Genomic DNA, 10,758 nt, shown 5'->3' with positions numbered 1-10,758 from the left:
CAGCAAGCAGCAGAACTACACACACTTTTAAACACACAACACTTCCTTTGTCCCCTTAATATTAAACAAACTTATGAAGGTCCAAAAGAAATTCTGTTTCAATCTCTAATTCTGTTAATCTTTACACATTTGAGTAGCTTCAGTGGAATACAACAGAGCTCCTTGTGAAACTATGGCTAGTCATGTTTCTAGCTTTTTGTAGGTTAAACATGTGAGAATTTCAAAGCATCTGTCATTTACTGGGTAGTGACTAAACTTGCTTGAATAAATTATGAAAGAGTATCAAATGAAAGGCAGGTGATCCAAAACAATTATAGTCCTATAGATGTTTTCAGAACTACCTCCTCTTCTCACATCCTATGTAATGTAGGCCTCAGTACAAGATCTAAAAGATCTGGTTTTGTTGGAGGCTCTATTAACTCAGATGGTAAGAGCACAAGTTAAAAAAATCTACTGTTGCTCAAGAGATAACAAAGACCTTATTTTTAATTTTCCTTATGTCTGTATATATGTGTCCTCAGTTTGTAGCTTTGCAAGTCTTAACCAAAGACTTAATATGAATAACAGAGAGGTAAAAACACTCTGTAAGAGCATTGACCTGGAGCTGGACACCATATATTTCCTAGGAAAGCCATCCATTCACTAGGAATGTTGAGGAAAACTCTACAGTTTGTAAATCAGAAATGCGTTTGAACTATTACTAAGTGTATTGGGTTTAACCTGAGTTGATGGACAGTCTTTTAGACCAATGACGCTTCTCACAATTTACATATTTAAACCGCACGGAAAGGCGGGACTTCTCTTTTTTTGTCGGAGCTCGCCTGCTGGAAGGTGAGGGGGCTCCGAGCCTCCAGGCCCCGCCAGGCTGGGCCGGGGCCACTGCCCCTTCCCCCCTTTCCCAACGCTGCGGCACGGACCCTGGGTCGCTGGGGGGGACTGTCCCAGAGCCGCAGGCAGCTAAAACCAGCCATGGACTGCTCACAGCTAAACCCATCCAGCGCGGCTTCTGGGGACAGGCGGGTCCTTCTCCTCTCCATGCGGAGCCGGCGGAGTCAACGGGAGCCGGCAGAGCCTTCCTGTCTGCAGCCAGCACACTTCGTGCTGAACTGAAGAGGACACCACACAGCCAGCAGCACAGAGGGAGCGAGGCTTTCCCCACCGTAAAGCCTGAACAAGAACACCCTTCAGCATGGCGGCTTCAGAGTCAGAGAGAAAGAGAAGTGAGTCACGTGGGACGGGAGCTGGAAATGGCGACGGGAGAAAAGAGGGCAGTGCCCAGCGACTTCTGGCGCGCAGCTTAAAAACCTTCTTGCATGCCATGGTAAGAAACTGTAATACCACAAACTGTTTGTCTCTTTAATCCATTTGAAGTAGATGGGGGGATGGAGAATCCTCGTGTGGCCTGTGAAGATTGTGAAGAGTGCCTATGCCAGGCTATATAGAAGCAGTGAGAGGCTGTTAGAGACTTGTGGCGAAGAAAAGCCTTTGTGTGCAGTCCAAAATAACTTATCCTTAAAAAAATTAATAACCCCATGTGATGGCCCATGTTTTGCAGTGTGAAGGAACTGTGAGATTTTTCATGGGAGAGATGTTTTTACACACAGCAGATTGATTGTTTCTGGGCGGGTCTGCTGTTGGTGGCAGTTTGGGAACCACGGTGCAAACTGAAGAAGAAACCCTTTTTTCCTTAAGCATAAGAGAGAGACTTTTCAAGAACGGGAACACTGACTAACATCCCATGTTCTGTTATCCTTGTGCGAGCTGGGGTAAAAGGAGAGAAGTGCTGGAAAGGGGGGGTGGGGGGGGGATTTGCTTTAATTTTTTTTTTTAATTTTCTCTTTACTTTTAATTCTATTAGTAATAAAACTCTTTCATTGTACTGCAACTGTTTAAGGTTTGTGCCTGCTTTGCTTTTCTCCAAATTCTTATCTCACAGAAGGAAAATAAGTAAGTAATGAATATTTTGAACCAAAACCACTACACTAAAGTAATTTAGTCAAGTAGGGAAACTACTTGCATGACATACATAAATCTAATGCATAATGTAATAACTGATTAACAAGTCATACTGTTCTTTAATATGAATACATTATGATGGCTCAAGAAAGAAGTATTAGTTTATCAAGTTGAAGTATTGTTGGTGACTCCACAGAACAATGTACTAATACGAAACTTGCAATGACTGCTAGCTAGTGGCTTTAAGGAGGCATCTCCATCAAGATCTACAGCAGTCAGACTCAAGCTGAAAAAAGATCACTAAACTGGAAAAAAAAATTGAAAGCAAAATGCTCTTATCAGAAGTGTTACTGACAGATCAAATTACAAGATCTTTCAGAAAGAAAATGTAATTTTGTAGTAGATCTGACATAGTTCTCCCTTGTGTTTGGAAGCATGACTCATTCTCTACCTGTGTGATGTTTTATATATTTATGGTAATTCTGAATCACAGCCTTGAATAATATTCAACAGCACACTTTTTGAAAATACATATTTACAAATAAGAAAAGCCATCTTTCAGAGTAATTCATTCAGCCTTCTGGATTACATTGATTTACATAAGCATTATAGAAAGGAGAATCACCCCCTGGCGTTAAATTCAGTCTCCACAGATGGTCTTTTTGATCTGTTAATCAGATTTCCTGCATCCTTAGACAATATCTTAATTTCTTATGCCCTCATATTAAGAAAAAAAATTTAAAATTGAAAAAAAAAGAGAGGATGATATTCAATTATCCTTAAGGAGGCAGGAATAAACAATTGTATTCATATGCTTTTCACAATACTGTGAAATTATATTAAATATAGTTCACCAGAAGAGTTACATTTAATAGGAAAAATATACTGAAAGGTCTGTATGTTTTCCATTACTGTATTTTCTTTATAAATTCTAGAAGAAATTTAATTGTATCTGTGTTCTAGAAAATGTCTTTTGTGACATTTCCAAATTATGTGGATTAATGTAGTGCAATTTGCATATTTAATGCAAAACTACTCCACATATTAGAGACTTCCAGAGTTTACCGTTGTATAACAGAAATCTGCTGGTTCTGTTTCCACAGTTCTAGTAGAACCCTCAAAAACAGTCAGGTATTTTAATGAAGAAGCACTGTGGGTTTTTTTCTCTCCTACGATATATACAGAAACACCAGCAGCAGCAGTGACTGAGGTAAGTCCAGGGTTAAGTTTTAGATTGGGCCCTACAGGGCTGTTTCTGAGTTCAGGGGCAGTCAAGCAGCAGCCCAGAGCCCTGTCAGGACGTGGAAGTTCACAGCAGACAATCAGGTGAGTGGTGGTCAGTGCCAGGAGCATGGAAGGAGACTTAAATGGCTCCAGGGATCACAGTGAACAGAGTGGGAGTGTCATTCGGGGGGGGGGGGGGGCATGGCACTTCACACTGGCAGGACAAGGAGCACAGTGTGGTCTCCCTCCCATCAGCTCAAGAGCAGAGTTCAAAAATGACTCCTATTCTGCTGGGTGCTAAGCCATCTGTATGTATCAGAAAGGACGTGACAATGAAAACAGAGCTGTTGTGGAAACATGCAGGGGTCCAGGTATCAGGCTGCAGTGAGTCCAACAGCCTGGCACTGGCATCAAAGCACAATAGAGGTAACACTTGTGTGAGGTGAGAGCAGGTAGAGAATCTACTGAATTTGGTGGTACAACCCAAAGAGGAGGTGGAAAGGTTAAGGAGCGTTAGAGGATCTGAAGAGATTGCCTGGTGGAGCTGTTCCTTACTTGCTCTGAGGCAAATGTACTGGCCAAACACATCTCATGAAGTGGAGGATCCTATCTTCTCTCCACAGCAGGCAGGAGGGAACCTAGGAGATGGGGCAGAATGGAGGTAGGTCCCTTCTTGGAGTGGCAGATGAATCCACTCCTGGCTTGCCTCCCCACATCCCCCCAGAACAGGTATGAGATTCTGGAAACTGAGGGCCAGAAAAATAACAATCTAGATGAAGGGCCATCTAATAGGTTTCCTAAGCAGGTTCAGGCAACCAAATATTTTGCAACAAGCTCTGAAAAGCAAAAAACAAAGGGTAATTGTTGTAGAAGACTCCCTGGGAGGGTCCGATATGTGGAACAGACCCAACCCACAGGGAAGTGTTCTTTGTCTCTGGGGCCCAGGTAAGGGAAAGCTTAGTGCAGCCTTCTGACTACTACTCTCTGTTAGTGTTCTGGGTGGGTAGAGACAAGATTGAAGGAAGAGCTCCCAGGGTAATCAAAAGGGACTTCAGGGCACAGGGATATTTGGTTAAAGGAATAGGTGCACAGGTAGCATTCTCCTCAAAATTCCTTCAGTGTTAGGGGAAAATATTGAAAGGAATAGGAATACTTGACTGATTACTTGATGGCTAAGAGGCTGGTGCTATAGGTGCCATAGGGGTTTTCTACCATGGGTCTATTACCGCAGGCCTGGTTCCTATGGTATATCACTGTGTCCTGCAGCCATAGGGAGGAGGAGGAGGAGAAGATCCAGCAGGCAGGAAGTGTGCAGCAAGATTGATTTATTTAATTATTTTACAAACCTTTTATAGACTTTTTTCTTCATAGTCTAATTGGACAAAGGACCAGCCACCCCTTGGGGGTGATTGGCCAAAATCCTAAAACATCCATTATCAAAATTATTTTTTCTACTATACCATAAACAAGACTTTTCAAGGTTGCAGGTGGCTTGGTTGTTTACATTCCCTGCTACCTCTTCTGTGAGAGAGAAAAGTCTCTCACGGACTTAGAAAATAACAAAAAATCCTCACTAACAGCATTTTTGTACCTACATGGGTCAGCACATATGGCACCAGCCCTGCTTATGTTGGATGGGGTACACCTGACTCAGAGTGGGAAAAGGATTATGTCCCGGGAGTTAGGAGAGCTGACTGAGCAGTCTTTAAACTAGGTTCAAATGGGGAAAAAAATGAGGCTCATTAGAGATGAGCCTAGGGATGACATGCCTGTGTTAGCCCAGCTGAAGTGCTTCTACACCAATGCATGCAGTCTAGGCAACAGGTAGGAGGAGCTGGAAGCCATTGTACAGCAGGAAATTTGTGATGTAGACATGTGGTGGATGATTCTCACCACTGCAGTGTTACAATGTACGGCTATAAGCTCTTCAGGAGAAACTGCAGTGTTACAATGTACGGCTATAAGCTCTTCTCCCATCCAGGCAGAGCAATGGATGGGAGGGTAGTACTCTGTGTTAGGGAGTGTTTTGATTTTGTTAAAATTGATGATGATGATGAAGATGACAAGGTTTAGTAGAGATTGGGAAAGTTTAGCAGGGTGGATGTCATAGTGGGAATCTGTAGTAGACTACCAACCAGGATGAACAGGCAGATGAGGTCTCACAGTCGCCAGCCCTTGTACTTGTGGGTGACTTCAACTTGCCTGATGTCTGCTGGAAATACAACATAAGAGAGAGGAAGCAATCTAGGAGGTTCCTGGAGTGTGTGGGAGACAGCTTCCTAACACAACCGGTAAATAAGCCTTCAAGATGAGGCGCCCTGCTAGACTTGTTGTTTGTGAACAGAGGAGGACTTGTAGGTGATGTGGTGGTTGTTGGCTGTCTTGGGCAAGATGGCTATGAAATGTTGGTGTTATGTTGGGTGAAGTAAGGAGGACAATGAGCAGAACTTCCACCTTAGACTTCAGGTGAGCAGACTCTGGCCTGTTTAGGAGATTGATTGACAAAGTCCCTTTGGAGCCAGGCCTGGAGGGCAAAGGAGTCCAGGAAGGCTGGATGTGTTTTAAAAAGGAATTTTTAAATATTCAGGAGCAGGCTGTCCCCATACGTAGAAAGACAAGTCATCGGGGACAAGAACCAGCCTGGTTAAACAGAGAAGTTAGGCTGAAATTCAGGGGAAAAAAAGACAATCTATAATCTCTGGAAGGGGAGATAACTTGGGAGGACTATAAGGATGTTGTGAGATCATGTCAGGAGAAGATTGGAAAGGTGAAAGCCCAACTGAAACTTAATTTGTCCACTGCGCTTAAAGATAACAAAAGAAGTTTTTCTAAAAATACATTGACAGCAGAAATATAGTCAAGGAGAGTCTCCATTGTTTGTTGAATGTTAAGGGCAGTGTAGTGTCAGGGATGAGGAAAAGACAGATGTACTTAACTTAATGCCTTTGTCTCAGTCTTTAATACCAAAACCAGTTGTCCTCAGGATACCCAGCCCCGAGAGGTGGAAGTAAGGAACAGAGAGCTGGGTGAAGCCTTTGTAATCGAGGAGGACATTGTTAGTGACCTGCTATGCCATTTAGACACTCAGAAGGTCTATGGACCCTGATGGGACCCACCCCAGTAATGAGAGAATGGGTTAAAAACTTGCCAAACCACTCTGAATCATGTGGTGAATACCAGCACTGCTGGTTAACTGGAGAAGTTCCAAAGGACTGGAACTTAACAAATGTAACACTCATCTGCAAGAAGGGTCAGAAAGACGATCTGGGAAACTACAGGACTGTCAGCATTACCTTGGTTCCAAGCAAGGTTATTGAAGATACCATTCTGAATGCCGTTACATGGCATATTCAGGACAACCAGGGCATTAGGCCCAGCCAACACTGATGTACGAAGGTCCTGCTTGACCAACCTGGTCTTCTTCTACAGCAAAGTTACCAGCTTAGTAGATGAGGTAAAGATTGTCACTGTTGTCTGTACAGATTTCCGTAAAGTGAAGTCTCCTCAAGCATCCTTTTAAATAGGCTGGTTGCTTGAGGCTTGTTTGGGTGATTGTCATGGGTTAGCAAGCATAGTCCTGGAAGGGATGTCCTTGCTAAGGGGTGCTTACAGCTTCCTCTGGGACCTGATAGAACCTATCAGCTGGCCAGTTTGAATATGGACAATTCTTTAAGCCACTTAAAGTTGTGACCACCTCTTTGATACACACTTAAGAACAGACAAACTCCCCCCCAAGCTCTCTCTCGTTTCTGGTGCTGGGACAGGTGGCTGCGGGGCCCAAGCGGGGTCCAGTGGGCCCGGCCAGGCCCTGCTCAGGCCAGGCCAGGCCGGGCCACGGCTCCAGGACGACCCCCCCAGCAGGGCTGTGAGCAGCCAGAGTGGCTTGGAACCCCCCCGCCCCCCTCCACTGCGGCCAAGATTTCAGCAAAGCGGCACCGCTGTCCGGCAGAGGCCAGGTGACCAACAGCGATAAAGCCACACAGCTGCAAGGCCGAGGTGAGATTAACCCTTTTATTGCTGGTGGAAGAGCTGAAACCCTGAGGGAAGAAGAGAGAGGAGATGCCTTAAAGCTGAAATTCTGTTGTGAAGCTATGATATATCAGAGTATCCCGTTGTAATTTCATGAAGATATGGGGGGGTGGAGTGTTCAACTCGCAAGCAAAAGCACCTGCGCTGAGATAGGCAGATGCTGACGCAGCTGTAATTTCATGAGAAGTTTGGACAGGGAGAGATGGAAGTGATGAGGACTTTTGCTCCAAATGGGAAAGGAGAAAACCTCAGTTCCTAGAGATGCTCCCAGAGATAGTCCTAAAGATGAAGATGAGGAGGACCCTTTGCTCCCAGGGAAGGCAGAGGGCCTCTGTTCTTAAAGATGAAATGCTCCCAGAGATGGGTGAAGAGAACTTTTGTTTCTGAACGGCTCAACCTTAAAATTGTACCCCAAAAAACTTCAAGATTGGACCCTCGAAATCAGTTGTGGGAAAAGCTGCAAGTCGTGGGAGGGGACTCACATGCAGGCAGAGAGACTCCTCTTCCTAAATGGACTGAACGATATTTGGAAGTGGGTGGCTGTCTCGTTGTGATAATGTTTTCATAGCACGAGCAAGAAGAGACTTCTCTTTCTAAATGGACTGAACAAGGTTATTATGGAAGTGGTGAACAGCCTGAACATCTTAAGGGTTGTCTTTTTACATTGGCAGTGGGAGAAGGGAGGAAGGTGGGGGGAGGAGGAGAGTTCTGAAGGTATGGTATAATTTTTTCCCTCTTTTAGGTCTGTTAATAAACGTCATTATATTCTTTCAAGTTTGGTGCCTGCTTTGCATTTCTCCTAATTCTTATCTCACAGCAGATAAACAGTAATGAGTATTTTGGACCAAACCACTACACTAAATTGGTGTTTCCTCCCGGTTACAAACTGAACCTGCAACAAACAAGGTAAAAAATAGGCTATCTCTGGATAATCAGGCCCAGGGAGTGGTTGTAAAGGGAGCTAAATCCAGTTGGTGTCTGGTCGCTAGCAGTGTTCCCCAGAGCTCAGTTTTGGGGCTAGTCCTGTTTAACATCTTTATTCATGTGGGGATCAGTACTGCATCCTCAGTAAATTTGCAGATGACACCAAGTTGGCTGGGAGTGTTGATCTGCTTGAGGGTAAGAAGGTTCTACAAAGAGATCTTGACAGACTAGAGCAATGGACTAAGAACAACTGCATGAAATTCAGTAAGGTGAAGTGCCAGGTCTGGCACTTGAGCTGCAACAACCCCAGGCAATGCTACAGGCTTTGATAAAAATGGCTTGAGAACGGTTTGCAGAAACAGACTTGGGAGTGCTGCTCAACAGGCAGCTGAACAGGAGACAACAGAGTGCCAAGATGGCCAAGAAGGTCAGTGGCATAGTGGCCAGCATCAGGAATAGTGTAGCCAGCAGAAATAGGGAAATTATCATTCTCCTCTACTCAGCATTGGTAAGGCCACACCTTGAGCACAGTGTGTTCAGTTTTGGGCCTTTCACATCATGTTCTTATAAGGAATGGGTGAGGAAGCAGAGTGTGTTTAGTCTCAAGAAGAGGAAACTCAGGAGAGACCTCATGTCTCTCAGCAACTACCTGAAAGGAGGTTTAAGTGAGGTGGAGGCCAATCTCTTTTATCATGTCTATGATGAAAGGACAAAAGGAAATGGTCTTAACTTGAGATGGAAGACTCAGATTAGATATAAGAAGAAAATATTTCAATGTTGGAGGGGTCAGGCATTGGAATAGGTTGCCCAGGGAGGTGGTGGAGTCACCATCCCTGTAGGTAGACACCTGGATCTGACACACAGTGATGTAGTTTAGTGGTTTAGTGGTTATAGTGGCAGTGCTGGCTGCATAGTTGGACTGGGTCATCTTGAAGGTGTCCTTGAATCTTGATGGCTCTATGATTCTATTTAAGACAACCACCACTGCTACACTACTAGGTCCAGTATTTTTGAGTCCTTATTTTTGTCCTCCAGTAAATGGAGGACATTTAGTGATTTGATATGCATAGAACTATTATAGCCATTTCTCTTTCCAAATCAGTTAGTGTTTTTTATAGTATTTGGTTCTTTCTCTTCTCTCCTCTGTAGGATTTCTAGCAAGGAAACATTGCATTCTTACAGACAATTTCAAATGATTAATTTATGCATGCAAAAATTCATGCAAGAAGGACAGAACACAACTATTGCATTTGGAAAAAAGTGAAGCAACCTACATGCATGGTAGCTTGTAAAAATTAAAAATTGACTCAGTAACCATCACTACACCATATTTTATACCCCTGTTTATAATGCTGATTCCAAATTGTTGAACAGCTGCCAATATTATAGTACATACTTTAAATTCAGGCATATGTCTGCCAACTACTGCATTAGCCAAACACGCTTCTTATATTAGTCACTAAAGTTTTAAGAAGCATTTTAAGAGTCAGGGTGATGGTTGAACATTATTATTACGTAAAAATTACTATTTGAATCATAACGGATTATGCAGGATACTTCTTCATGTCTCCATTTTATCTACAGCTGATAGTTCTAAAATAAGATTATTGCATCAGCAACATGGATTTTTTTGAAAATTAATGGGTATGTTATTCTATTGAAAGAGGTCTATGTCTGTTAGATTGTGTGGTTTTATTTTGGTGAATATGTGCTATCACTGCATGGATGAGTGGCAATGCACTTCTGCAATTCTGTTGACACAAACACTCAAATGAATTGACCAAACTGAGTGAGAAGTCCTATTACGGACTCAGTAAAACATGTATCCATTTTGGACAGCTTCCTGGAATTGGTGTGTCAGATAAGGATCTCGCAGTAAGACAGTTCCTCATCTGATTTAAATATTGTCAGCATGCCTTACCTTGGCTCCTCCTCACATTATTTCCTTTGCTTAATTTTTTTTTAGTTTCTCATTTTAGGAGTTTTTTTGACTTACTTAATGGAAATTCACATGACAATGGCACTGAGGTTAATACTTGAAAGTTCAAGCACTGTGTAAATGTCCATAATAGCTGGCATATAGATTTTTTTTTCACAGGCACAGTTTGTGTCAGCACCTATGAGTTTTTAATTTGTTAAGCACAGCAAAATTTGTAGTATGGAAAAACTTAATCATAAATGCATAAAAGGAGAAATAATATTCTCTACTAAAAGTTGTGCACTAAAAGCAGTAGACTAAAATTTATAGAAGGATATAGCTTTTGCTAGTATCCTATTTATATTGTCAAATTGAATAGGATTTTTTTATTATTGGTCCTTGAGGTTTTACATCTTTATTACTTTTGAAGGTTATAGTACTTTTTCCTCTGTGATTTTGCAAAAGCACATGCTCCTTTAGCTTAAGTAAAACACAAAGATTTTTTATTCTTTAATTTAATAGCCTGCAAATGCATTTGTTATTAAATGTTTAGTGTCCATATCCTGCACCCAAGAAATAGTAAACTTATTAATTATTTAGGCAGAGAATCATTTGAGATGCTGGCGAGAAATATCACTGTCATATGGCCAAATGATGGTATCTACACTGCTTAGTCTAAAAAATGTGAGCAGCACCTGTCTTGCTTT

Source organism: Corvus cornix, chromosome Z (assembly GCF_000738735.6).
Source record: "Corvus cornix cornix isolate S_Up_H32 chromosome Z, ASM73873v5, whole genome shotgun sequence".
Lineage (NCBI taxonomy): Eukaryota > Metazoa > Chordata > Aves > Passeriformes > Corvidae > Corvus > Corvus cornix.
Note: the sequence above shows the minus strand (reverse complement) of the source record.